General features: G+C 43.7%; 1 protein-coding gene across 1 annotated transcript in view; it reads right to left on the bottom strand.

Moving 5' to 3' along the window:
* The window catches only part of LOC121348386 (glutamyl aminopeptidase), a 64369-nt gene that overhangs the window by 16368 nt on the left and 34121 nt on the right, over window positions 1–13880 (bottom strand). The gene's annotated exons all lie outside the window — the stretch shown is intronic.

Genomic DNA, 13880 nt, shown 5'->3' with positions numbered 1-13880 from the left:
TGCAGGCATGTGAAGGTAATTTGTACCCATGTTTGCTCAATATTTTAAAATCTCCTTTAAATATTCAGAATTTTCTTTCTGGATATTTTATTGAAGCAGTGGGAGATCCCTCAGCAATTAAATGAATATGCAAATATTTTGAAATTTCTAACACTAGTTATACCTATAAAAGCTCAGTGATATTCACATAGTTAAGGTTAGATTTGTGCTTCAGTGCTTTGCTGAAAGAACCAAGCAGATTTTTGCTTGCTCTCTTAGCAAAGAAGTTACATCAATGCTAACAAAAAGACTTTCTGTGTGAACTGGGTATTAGTCATGTTCTGTCGGTATGTCAGATTTGCTTCCTCCTTGCCTGACAGAACATCTAATAAATCTCTATTCACCTGTAGACTAAAACAAGTAGAATAAACCAGGACTGGATGGTTTTATATACTACTTTTATATAAAGCATTACCTGAAAAATTCAGTCTGCAACAAGTAAACCCCAACCTTGTGGATTAGTAGAGATTAAAACTATAGAAAGTTATTTTCTTCCACTATGCAGTCATGTTTGAAGGTAGACTTACATGTGCACTTGCTTGCACTTACCATTCTTTAAAAATTTTCCACTGAAAATTGAGATTTGATTTTCTCAACAGTAAAATGTCAGCAGCAGCTAAAGTGAGGCTTTTCTTGCAGGTTGTGACAGAGACGAAAATTGCAGAGCCCTCCTTTTCCTCTTCCCTTCTTTGGGGTCAGTTTCTTATGCTGTGATAAATGGCACCTAGATCCAGGCAGATCCTGCCGTAGCACCAGCACGGCTTCCTTAGGCATACCACTGTGTTCCCTGTACCAGCACGTGGCCGGAGCCTGGGGGAGCGTGGAACACACACTTCCATCCAGCTCCCGAAATGCAGCGAGGCTATGGGAGTAAGCCATCCTTTGTCTGTGTGTCAGGTCTGGAAAATAACAACTGATTTTTGTTTCAATAAGGCACAGAGCCAACAGCACCTCCAGTTAGTTAATTGTGATGTTTGTAATTTCTGCTCATAACAATAATGCATCTGGGAGGTGGCAGTGATGTTATTTCACTTAGTAACACACAACTTTTCAGCTCTCATCCTGCAAATTGTATCACACAGTTGGTGCTCCATAGAAAGAAGGCTCCTCTTTAGTGGACCAGATGGCAAGTTTAGGGCTTTTTTAAATCAAAAACCCACCAGAGCAAACAGACTCGGTGATGCTGCCTACAGAGACTGCTGAGCACATGAAACAAAGACCCAGCTCCTGCTCACACAGATGCACAAGCTGATCATTTGGGCTTTGTGAGGCGGGATTAAGTCCTGGTGGCTGTGCCTAGCCTGTGGGACAGCGGTACTCCATGTTACTGCACCTCAGGGAGATCACTCTGGCTCCCTGCTAGTCCACAGAAACTCTTCCCTCCCTCCAGACTGGGCAGGGGGCAAAGCACAGGGATCATATTCCCACATTTCACCCCAACACAGAGTCAAGACATAGCTGAGCCAGACAGCAGAACCCAGGAGCTAAGCAGTACTCAGGGTCAGACTGCATAAACACAGTCAATATTAAATCTGTATTATTGCTTTCACTGCAGTGCCTTGGGTCTCTGAGAACCCTACTGTGCCAGGCACTGTACGAGTCCAGAACAAACTTACCCCAATATAGAATTTGAATAAGGACAGTATTGAACCATGACAGATTTAGAACACAGCCTTTAAAGATATCATTAAAAATGTTTTAAACCTCTGGTTTTTTGGAACAACACCATCCCCCACCCCTTTAGAGAGGAGATCTTGTCAGGCACTAAATAAATGTTTACAGAAAGGTGTTTATGACTCTACATTAAATAATAGTTTTAGATGGAACTGTTGACAGAGTCTGAGTGCTAGCAATGCTTCTCAGAATCTCGATGCATCTGGGAATTTATTTCCTTTACAGCCTATGATAAAAAAAAGGGAATAGCTTATCCATGTTTTAAAATCTCACATCCAGGGCCAACCAAAATGATCTGTAATTCCTGAAAACAGGAATTTCTACTGGAAACAGGAACAGAACCTCTACTGTAGATTTTTCAGGAGGAAAAACATTATAAAAATCATCTCCATATGTCACACAAAATCCTTTTTCTGTTTACAGCTCATTGTTTCAGAAGCTGGGATTTTTAACTATCGCTGTATTTTCATTTCTCTATTCCCCTTGTTTGTCTTTGTATCTTAAAATGTGTATTTGCTTGAGAAAAGTCTTCTTAATTTTGACCCACTGGTGGCCCAGCTAAGCGCTGAGCTAATATTGACTAATATTTCAAAATAAATTGCTCCCTCTAGTGAGATCACGGCAGTACTGATGTCTAGCAGATGTGCCTGAAAACTGCTTGAACGTGTTTCTCTGTACCACTCGATTAAGAGCTGGGTCATTATGGACTTGATTCTGTGCTTCTTACACAAAACTCCAGATGATCCCAAGATCATCTTGCCTGAGCAAGGAGTGCATGATAAGGCCTTCTGCATTTAAGATAATATTATTTACAAAGGCTTATGCCTCCTACACCATTAAAATCTTCCCTTAAACAACACACCAATTAACTAGCAGACCTTTCGAGGAGCACACTGGCTTGCCGAATGCTAAAACCTTTGCTATGAATAAGTTTCATACAAATAATCCTGTTATCACTATCTCCTTCATTTCTTTCAGCTCAAAGTTGCTTGAAAAAAAAACCCAAACAAGCACCCAATTTAAGGTAGACCTTGCTTCAAACATGTTCTGGATGCTTCAATTTGTTCCCCAGCATCCAGCAGCTTTTAATATAAAAAAGAATTATTAATGTGGCGTATTTTGTGACATCTTCAAAAGTCTCCTGACAAAAAAAAAAAAAAAAAAAAAAAAAAAAAAGATATTTAAAGGAAACAGCATTAGAATTCTTTTTATCCCCTTCTAGCCTGTTGGCATGATAGTATCAGAAATAAAGTATTTAATAAGGAAAATGTTGCCCTTTCTTGCTTTGATAAATACTTGGGAAACATTTGGGAATAAATCCCAGAGAGGCCAAGGCCAGGGTGCTAGTCTGGATGCTTCTCTACTAATTTGTGAGAGACATTTATTAGTAGCATCACCCTGAAACTGGTGTGCAGGGTCCTGCAGACACCAGCTTCCTCCCTGAGCATCCGTGCCACACGGTCTGGGGAGGCATGTGGCACCTGAGGAGGGCTCCGCCGAGGCGGTGTCCCCTCCCAGGACATGTGGACAGCAGCTCCCCGAGCAAACCCACGCTCGCAGGGAAGTAAAACCAGAAACTGGCGTCTTGTTCGGAGCCATCCTGCTCTCCGCTCCCTTCTGCCTGCTGGCAGGACGGGCCGGCCGTGGCGGAGGCCTGGAGCCCGTACTGCCGGGCCGCCCTGGGGGCGCTGGGCACAGGGTACCCACCAGCACGGCCGACCCGGTGCTGAGAGCAGCAGCGCTGTGAAGCCCTGCTGGCTGCTGCAGGGTGATTTCATTAGCGGCACAGCCTGATTTCATTAGCGGGGTGATTGGATTAGCTTCCGATGAGAGGCTGTAGGGAGAGCAGCGGCCACCCACCCCTGCCCTCCCGGGTGCCCCAGCGGTGTGGGGGGCTCGACCCGCCCGAGGTTTGGGTGCTGCCCAGGCAATGTGTGCTGCAGATCATGCGGGATGCTGCCAGGGCCTTTCCTTCTCCCTCCCGTGGCCCTGCCTGACGTGTGGAGACACAAACTCTTGGCAGTCTCCTGGACGCCTAAGGGAGATCTATCTTCCTCACGATGGTGGCCTTAGGAGAGCCAGGGACCGGAGATGAAGCCAGAGCCACCCCAGGTGCTGGAGGGGTGCAGCTACTGGGAATGCCAGGCCACAGTACCCCACTCAGCTGTGGCCCTGTGACAGGGCCTCTCCTGCACTCTCAGGAGAGGCTTTACACTTCAAAACAGTGAACCAGCAGCTCTGGAAGAGGCCCCAACCCCCTCAGTCTGTATAAGAGCAAGGCCACCCCACCACAGGAGGTGAGTGGAGGGGGGGGCAGCAGACATGCCTGAATACCTGATGTTCAAACCCTTGTGCCTGCCAGGGTGAGCACTGTCCCACCACTGTGTGCAAGGTTTTGTTCTCTATAGCCCATGCGAAGCCAGCCATGAGAAGGAACTCATCCCTCTGACAGCTTCTCCTTCCAGCCTGCCTGGCTGGCTAGGGGAGAGGGGCTGCACTGCTTGTGCAGGTGCTGCCCTGTGGTGCTGAGAGGGCAGGTGCTTGATGTCTTGCTGCTGTCCTGCCTGGGACACCATTCCTGAACTCTCTGGCTCTCCAGCCTCCTTATCATGAACCTGGGCTCATTTTCTATAAGTGAAGCTTAACTGTAGCAATTCTCCAGAGTTCTGGGCAGAGCCATGTCTGCAGGAGAGCAGCTACCACAGGCAGTGGTAGATGAGTCCTGCTTCTGTAAATGAACAAATGACTTAAAGGCAGGTGTTCAGGCTTCTTAAACAAATATTTCCTAACTTCTTTTCAGTGAGGAATAAAAGAACATATGACTCCCCAAAGCAATGGATTAAAAAAACAAACATAAGCCTGTTTTGGAAATGCTAAGGGCATTGTTGTGGGCTACTGGCAGAATTGTGAGGGGACACTGCCTGGCTTTGCCATTCCCAGCCACACCTCAGGCAGCCAGAGCTCGTTTGGGTCCTGCCATGACCCTCAGCATTTTGCTGAGCATGGGCACCCCACACAATCACAGGTGCGTTTCCACAGTCCCTCAAAGCACAAGTGTTTGTGCCTGTACGTCCAAAAAGAAAGACAAGTTTGTAAGAAGATGAAATATCTCCTTAATGTCTCAGTTGCTGTCAGTGCAAAAAAGCTAAAAAATACCTAACTCAGAATGATATTAGGGAGTTTATGGGCATTTATGATTGTTGCAAATTGCACATGCCTGGTTTTGCTAGGAAGCTTTTTTTTAGTTGCAAACAACTGCTGGAGGTAAAATAGCCATCATGCCAGAATGCAGCACACCTTCTGTATACAGATGTGTATGCAAGCTCATTGTGGCTGTCTTGTGTTCTGAGTCTTTGGCCTTTTAATTCATCATGGCAGTGCCCACTGCTTTTTGAAACATAACTTGCATTTTCACTAATTTCTAATGATGAGTGGCATTTCTCAGAGGTTGGTACTGGGACCAGAGCTGTTTAACATCTTTGTCGGCAACATGGACAGTGGGATTGAGTGCACTCTCAGGCAGTTTGCCAGTAACACTAACACAGCACTGTGTGCTGTGCTCAACACGCTGGAAGGAAGGGATGCCATGCAGTGGGACCTTGAAAGTCTTGAGAGGTGGTCGTGGGTGAACATCATAAAGTTCAGCAAGGACAAGTGCCAAGGTCCTGCACCTGGGTCATGGCAATCCCAAGCACAAACACTGGCTGGTCCAGAGAATGGATTGAGAGTGGCCCTGAGGAGAAGGACTTGGGGATGTTGGTGGATGAGAAGTTAAACATGACCAAGGAACGTGCATTTGCAGCCCAGAAAGCCAAACTGTGTTCTGGGCTGCATCCAAAGCAGTGTGGCCAGCAGGGAGAGGGAGGGCGTTCTCCCCTTCTACTCTGCTCTCAGAGACCCCACTGGGAACACTGTGTTCAGCTCTGGGCCCCCTGTATAAGAAGGGCGTGTTGGACCAAAACTGGTGTGGGGTCACAGAGATGTCAGAGGACAGGAGCACCCCTCCTGTAAAGACAGACTGAAAGAGTTGGGGTTTTTCAGCCTGGAGAAGAGAAGGTTCTGGAGAGACCTTACAGCAGCCTTCCAGTAGGGAGACTCTTGGGGGAGCCAACAAGAGAGATGATGAGGAACATTATGCGAGGGCATGTAGGGATAGGACAAGGGGGATGGCTTTAAGCAGAAGGAGGGTAGTTTTAAATTGGATGTTAGGAAGAAATTATTTATTGCAAGGGGGGTGAGGCACTGGCACAGGCTGCGTAGAGAAGCTGTGAGTGTCCCATCCCTGCAAGTGTTCGAGGACCTTTGAGCAATTTGGCCTAGTGGAAGGTCTCTGCCTGCAGCAAGGGGGTTGAACTAGATGATCTTTAAGGACCTTTCCAATCCATGTTATGATTAAAACGTGGCATAGAATTAAATAAAATTAAAAAGTGACATACAAGCTTATTATACAGGTAGGATTTTTTTTTTTTATACCCATAAATTTTAGCCTTTATGATTACCATTTATTCTAGGTTAAGTAGTTTTATGCAAGGTTACTTAGAAGCCCTTGTGTGCCTAGTGACTGGTCTCTAAGACCAGGTTGGGGCTGTTTTGTTTAATTTTTTTAAGATTTATTATAAATTGTTAAGGAGGTGCTTGTGTGAGCTCTAGCACCCTGTGTTAGAGCCAGTATAATTAAATGTAATGGCTACCAGCTGCCACTAGAGGCTGCTCTTAATACACTGTGAAGAAATAAAAATACGGAGAAATTCACTACACGTCCTCTATCTCCCATAAAGTAAATTTTTTTTCTTTCTTTAACAAGAGGAAAAGAAGTTCATCACCATGATGCATCTTCATGATTATCCTATTTATTTCCATTGCTAAAGATTTGTTTAACCACAAAATCACTCTAGCCATTACAATCCAATGCAAGGACAAACCATATTTCCCAGACCACCAATTCTCATTGTTTTTCTAGTGAACACAGCAAATAGATCAATTTTTTTGTATTGCATTTTAAGAAATATTTGAGCAATAACTCCTAAAATTATAGTCAGAAATTTATGTTTTGCTTTTGGGATATTGTTATGTTTTTAGGATAATATATTCCCCATAGTAAAAACTTAATGATGCTTCACTAATATGTTTTCCGATGCTTGCTTTTTCTCCTGTCCCTAATCTTCCCCATCTGATTTGTTTTGGACAGTTTGCATTAATCTCTTATGCAAGGAGTCCCGACTAAAGAATAAAAATACCTTCAATATTTTGCAAAGGACTCCTAAATATTTTCTGCAGAACTGTTAGCCCCTAAGCCAAGAGTGTTTAAATAAACAAAACACAAGCTGTGTGTGTGTCACTAGGACACACGTGCCAACTTGCTGTGGTAACTTAACTGCCTCTCTGTTTCCCTGTCCTGCACACTGTTTCCATGTGCACCTTGGCAGCCTGGCAGGCACCCCAAAAATGTCTTTTTCCTGAGTAAACCCACCCATCCATTAGAGCGGAATGAGCAGTTTTGGCTAAATGAGTTGTTCTCCATTCATTCAAAATGCAAAGATGGCCAAACCCTTGCTCTGCCCAGTTTTCTCCTAGCTGTGCATTTGCAGCATGAGTAGGGGACATGAGGTGGGGTCTGTCGGGGTGCAGCACAGAAGGCACCATATTGGTGTGTTAGTGCAGCACCTTGCTTGCATGAAAGCCATCCTTTGGCCTAGCCATGGCTTTCTGACTGGGCTATGCTGTGCCAGCTAAGATGTGCCCTTTGGTGTGGTACCTGATTTCCCCCTCCTATAATCTGATTTTAGCCATGGCTGACCTTGCCCTTGGTTGTGGCATTTAAATCTTAATTATGTGTTTGCTCTGTTGCTGGCTGTTCTTTTTTGCAACACTTGGTGACTGACTCTTTGTTCATTAAAACCAGCCCCAGCTTGCATCAGCCCTTCTCAAATTGCTCAATTGTGTGCTTCTGTTTTGTGGCTAAGGTGATACCTGAGGGGGTAGTTTGCTCTGGTTAACCTCCTAGTTTGCACTGGTTGTCTTTCCTGCCTGGAGCTTCTCTTTCCTCTATTGCAGTTGGGCCAGCAGCTGAACAACATGTCTGTGAAGCCAACAGTCATGTCATTTTGGGGCACTGAGTGGAGGAGCACATTTTTGTTTGCTTTTCTCCTGAACAAAGGAGGAGTGTGTTCCTATATAGCTTGAAGGAAGATTTGTTTTCTGCTGAAGAAATGAAAACCTGAAGTCTTGTCTCATCTGATATAGAAATATTCTCTTGCACAGGACTGAGCATTTTGGTTTGGAGTCCTTGAGGTGGTAGGGTAAAATAAGGGCTGCATTTGCAAGAGCATTGGAGGAGAGGAATGCCTCTTACATGCAGTGGTTGGAGATCTTGTGTGGGAAGTGGACTTCATGAATTATTGTTTCTGTGGGAGAGAATTTTAAGCCACATGCCTGCCCTTTCAGGCTATTACTCACACTACTGTACTATGAAATGGTTCTCCTTTACATTTCTAATTACTTAGGGCCTACTGATAAAGATCTGGGCTTATTAGCAGCCTCTGTTGAAGGTATCCATCTTTATTTAAAGTAAGGATAAAAATACTCTGTAATAAAATGCTAGTAAAAATGCCTGTGTTCTCAGGTGCTGATGTGAAGCAACAAACTAGGAAGGTACTAATTACTTTTGATTCTGGCTATTATTTAAGGGAAAGTTTGAAAGACCAGGCCCAGTAGAGTCATGTGGAAGTATTCATGTGCATTTCTTTGGAGGAGGCAGAATTGAGCCTTGATCTGTTTGCTTTCTTTGCAAGTGCTCCAGCCCAAGAAAAAGCGGGGGTGATGGCTTTTCATCAGGGTTTATGTAACTTTGGGTCCGTAGTGTTTTCTCCAGCTGAATTTGCTTAAGGAACCTGGGTGGGCCATAATTTCAGTTTGCTGAAAGTGACTATTTGCTAAAATAAATGAATCCAATCAGTTTTTGGCTGCCCACCAGACACCTGGAAAATGTTCCTCTTAGGTTGCCACAGTAGCTCTTTTGGCTTATGAGAACTTGACCTACAGCTTGACGCCTTTTTTGGCATGAGGTACCTCAACTTTTGCTCTGGCTAATAGATGTGTTAGCAGCCCCCCAAAATGCATCCTGCAGTTTTTTGGTTTCAGGATTCCTCTTTTAGAAAGACATAAAAACCAGCCCTAAGTTGCAGAGCTGCTACAGATGTGAGCTCTGTAGCTCAGGGGTTTGTAGTCCCTGGTTTTAGAGGCTTTCTTGCTGACCTGTGGTGTGCAAATGCATTTGACAGTAGGCAAAATAGAATGGGAGTTCTGGAATGGCAGAATCTCATCACCCACATCTGGCCTTGCACTCCTTGGAAGAAATCATGTCAGTGACCAGTCCCTCTGTTCACTGCAAACAGTTAAAGAAAATATTGGCAAGGATATTTAGAAGTCAGCTGGCCATCTCATCCATCTTCAAAGGAAAATGAACCTTGTTGGCTTAAGCTGGGTGAAGGTTGTGTGGTGGATATAGCACTTATAACTGCAACGTCTATTTCACATTAATTTTTGCTTTTTACCAAAATAATGACCACGTGCCTCCAGCCTTCCTTTTGAAGAGTTAGACTCCAGTCCTCTCTCATGCCTGGATATCTTCCTTTGCCTGGCTACCTGGTTTTTGATACAATCCATGCATATTTTTTCAGCATCATTAAACCATCAGCAAGCAGATGTCAGCTTGGTAGCAGTCTCTGGATATCAGTTTGTGAAGGTTAGAGGGTTGATATGGAAAGGTTTTCTGCAAGTGATGGATTACTGAAACTAATGAGTGCTACTTACTAATGGTAATTTTTAGATTTTAGGTGTGTTACAAGCACAACAGACATTGCTGCAGCAACAGAAGTAATGTAATTTTCTTTCTCACTATATTGTGGTCATATTTTTCAGGATTTGCTCTTTCCTCATGACTCTTTGGAATGTACACTGGGAAGCCAGAAACTCTCAGACTTACCTGAACCATATATGTTTCAGATGCTTTATAAATATATTTGTAGGATTTTTTTCTTTTTTTTTCCAAAGCACATATTGGAAAAATTCAGGTATCTGGGCAGCCTTGTGAACCGCTGTAGTCCCTGTGAGCTAGAGAATATTTCCTTAGTCTCATATACCCATATCTTTCTGTACCAGTTTTCCACATACAGGTATACATTAAACTGCCATAGGTGTTGCTGTGAAGTCGAAATACCTCCAGGACAACTGACTTCTAATGGAATACTGGATTCTGTGTAAACACTTGGGAAAGCAAACTCAACCTTGTTTGACTAATTTTTGTAACTGGATACATATAACCCAAGACAAAGCTTTAATCTGGCAGTATGATATAGTTGTTGCAAGCAACAGGATAAGTTCCTATCCTTCACACCCAGCACAGGCTGGCTTTTTCCCTCTCATCTTGAGTCCCAAAAGCTGCAGGAAGATGCCATCACACAAAATGCCAAGAAATGGTACTGGTTATTGTGGGAAGACTGGAGGCAGACTTCCCAGTCACGTTCTATTTCAACAGACATACCATATGCTTAAGGTGGGGATCTTTTTTTTTATGTCTGCATACTCCTAGTGATCTTAACTGCTGGTTTAGAAACTGGCTGAGTCGGGGAGTTGTAGATGTCTCAGTGTTCCCATTGGTACTATTAATTTTTGCTCTGTGCAGTAATACAATGTCTTCAGTTGTTCCTTTACCTGAATTATCAAGATAAAGCATTTTCATGCTCCTATCAGGCTTACAGCCTCCTGGGGCCCATGGGCTCAGGCTCTATAGGACGCACAGCTGTAGCTGATATGAGACAGATTTGCAGAGCTGGTGTAAGACAACACTGCAGAAGTGGTAAGTGGCCCCTCTTTAACTCCACCACATTGCGCTTCGATTACTCAAGACGTTTCTCTGCCTCACTGCCTGCAATAGCTTTTGGTGTGGTACAATAGGAACAGCAGAGTCTCAAAAAGCTGTGTGGATCTAAGGGGCCAGCTGGTTCTGCACTCCCTCACTCGGCCTTATCAGTAGAAATTCCTTCCTTGCTGATCGAATGACCGAGGGAAAATTATCTCTTTTTAAAACAGTTCACATTTCTTTGGATTCAGTTTCAAATTGGCATTCTTAAGCTTATCACAGACCATTTATAAATGCACCAGTTCCTGACTGAAAGATTTAGCATGTACCAGATTTGTTATCCATCTCGGACAAACAGTCTGAAAGAGGCACATGCCATGCAGTACATTCTCCATGAGCCATTTAAAGGTAGCAAGAACCCTGCATAATCTAGAGAACATTATTTAAAATTGACAGAAACTTTGCCCTTTCATAAAAACATCTGCCTTCTGGGGCTTTTGGACTTTCTTCTGTGTTCCGTGACCCGCTTAAGATTAGTGTAGAAATCCAGCTAACCTTTCTGTAACATCAAAAGTATTCAAGCACTAGTTAAAACTCTCTGTGATCCAGTGTGTCTCAGGCACAAAAGTTACTATTGCTCGCAGCTTCCTGAACAGAATGAGAATCAAATGACAGGTGGCAATTGCTTGGTTCACATTTTAAATCTCCTTCTCCATTCACCCAGGACCATGAGCTCAGTAGTTGTTCAGGCTTGTCCTTGGCTTCTCTTTCTCTCTGTGCTTCAGTGATATGTTTCTGTTCTCTCTCTCTAACATTTTTTGTTCTTTCTACTACTTGATGCACAATATGCACAATATGTGTCTTGTCTGAAACTGTGTGTGACTTGGATGAAGGCTGCTTTTGCTGTAGCTTTCCAGCATCACAGAAAATCTTCATTACTTCCTATGTTTTCCTTGATGAAAGCCTACTACTGTAGCTAACAAAGTTGGCCAGCCTGGTCCCACTTGGTGGTAGTAGAGGCTACATGTAACAAGGGATAAAAATATCTTAAAAGTAACTTCTTAATCTTGTACCACTCCCATAATAGTCATACTTTTCTTTCTACAGCAGCTTGTGGCAGAAATGTATGAATAATAAAATCAGTTCTTTTTGCCAAAATTTCATTAAATCGTCTCTGAAAGGGAAAATGACTGAGCTGTGTGCTTGGATATCTTTATATTGGCTTTGCAATGTTCCACATCATGGCCAGCTGAAACTAGAAACCTTCAATCAAAACATACTGTACACAGAAAAAATTTCAGAGACGATTGTACTGTTGATAGTCACAGTGATTCAATGCACCTATGGCATTACTGTGTGATGCTACCAAACCTGTTTGTGACCTTGAAACCAACAGAGTTTTCGTTTGGCTTCCACTCCTTCAGTTCATCAAAAGCATAAAATAGTGAAGGTGAGTTGTTGTATGTTGTACTGAGCTGGCAGCTGCCCAAGGACAATCTGCTCTCTGTCTGCTGCTGGTAGTTTTGGGTGTGTGCAGCTGCTTCACTTTCACTGTTCTCTGTGTGTGAATCTGAGCAACAAGAAAAAACTGGAAGAAATTGCCTGGCCCTTTGCCACCTCCTCACCTTGAAGAGCAGCTGGTGTCTCTAGCAAGTTGTAACCACTGTTAGTCAAAATCCTGCCATGTTTTGTTTGCAGGAGGCAAATGACTGACATTTTCCTTTGACAGGTCTTGTGTTTTAACCCCAGCTGGCATCTCAGCCTCACACAGCCACTTGCTCACTCCTTTGTGGTGGGATGGGGAAGAGAATTGAGCACATAAAACCAAGAAAACTCATGGGTTGAGATGAAGATAGTTTAATAATTAAAAAGCTAATTAAAGCAAAAGCTGTGGATGCAAGTAATGCAAAGCAAGGAATTCCTTCACCACTTCCCATGAGCTGGCAGGTGTTCAGCCATCTCTATGAAAGCAGAACTCCATCACACATAATGGCTACCTGGAAGCACAAACGTCATCACTCTGAATGTCTGTTCCTTCCTTGCTCTCCCCTCCATCTCTGTATTCCATACCTCAGCATGAATATGCTGTGGTATGGAATATCCTGTGGGTGAGTTGGGATTAGCTGTCTCAGCTGTGTCCCCTCCCACTTCATGCACATTCAGTCTCCTTGTTGGTGGGGTGGTGTGAGAGGCAGAAAAGGCCCTGACACTGTAAGCACTGCTCAGCAGTAATGAAAACATCTCTGTTTTATCAACGCTGTTTCCAGTACAAATGAAAAACACACCAACTACTGTGAAGAAAATTAACTCTATCCCAGCCAAAATCAGCTCAATAGGACAACTGACTTTGTCACCACATTTGTCTGGGCTTGTCACAGCTATTTGGGTGTCTAGAGAGAGGCATAAAACCGTACCAGCCTTGAGTGAAGTGTGGAAGTGGAGTAAAGTGTTTCCATCTGGGACTATATAAGTTGTTCTGGAGTCCTCTGTGCTGTACCAAGGCCCAGAGGCAAGCACGTAGCCTGTACCGAAACTTCTGTACCTTACAGTCACCTCCCCTTCCCTTTGAATAGCATTGCAGAATGAAGGTAAGCAAAGTGCTTTTCCATGCTTCTGTCCTCTAATCCAACTGCGGAGTTTCCTGACAGCTGTGCATGAAATCTCCCTGGGCTACCTACTATGAGGTGCTCTGTGATCCTGCTCCCAGGACATCTGGACAAACATTGGATCTACCTGGTTGTGGTCTCTGCTCAGGAGACCAGGAAGAAGGCAAGGAGGTGCTCACATTTGCTGCTTGTCCAGTGTCAGGACACAGCACATGGAAATATGGGAACTCCAAAACCCCCCAGCTTACAGCTTGGGAGAGAAAGACAGAGTACCCCGATGCTTTCTCCAGCATCACAAGGGCAGAGGGACTTGGGACTGAGAATTATTTCTTTGCTGTCTGTAGTCCTGCAATAGACTCAGCTGCAGCAGTGCAATTCATCTGATCCCTCTGGGTGCATTTCCCATTTTTTCTGTGTCTCCCCCCTCAGAAGTCACTGAAGCTATTATGTACAGCACAGCTGAACTATATAACAGCTGTTCTTCTATAACCCATAATATTTCATAATTTCATTAGAAAGAGACTTCATGTAGATTTTTAAATTTTATTTTTCTATAAGAAAACAAACAGTAAGTAAAGCATGTCTTGTTTGCAGTATCGGCTGCCACAAGTTATCTTTTTTTTTTTTAAAGATTTACAAATAAGACAAAAGCAACCAAGACAACCCTTACCCTAAGCCACAGAATCCCAACTAATAACATT

This window comes from Onychostruthus taczanowskii, unplaced genomic scaffold (genome assembly GCF_017590055.1).
Source record: "Onychostruthus taczanowskii isolate IOZ18803 unplaced genomic scaffold, ASM1759005v1 scaffold12, whole genome shotgun sequence".
Taxonomy (NCBI): domain Eukaryota; kingdom Metazoa; phylum Chordata; class Aves; order Passeriformes; family Passeridae; genus Onychostruthus; species Onychostruthus taczanowskii.
The sequence above is the reverse complement of the archived record's forward strand: the minus strand, read 5'-3'. Positions and strand labels throughout refer to the sequence as shown.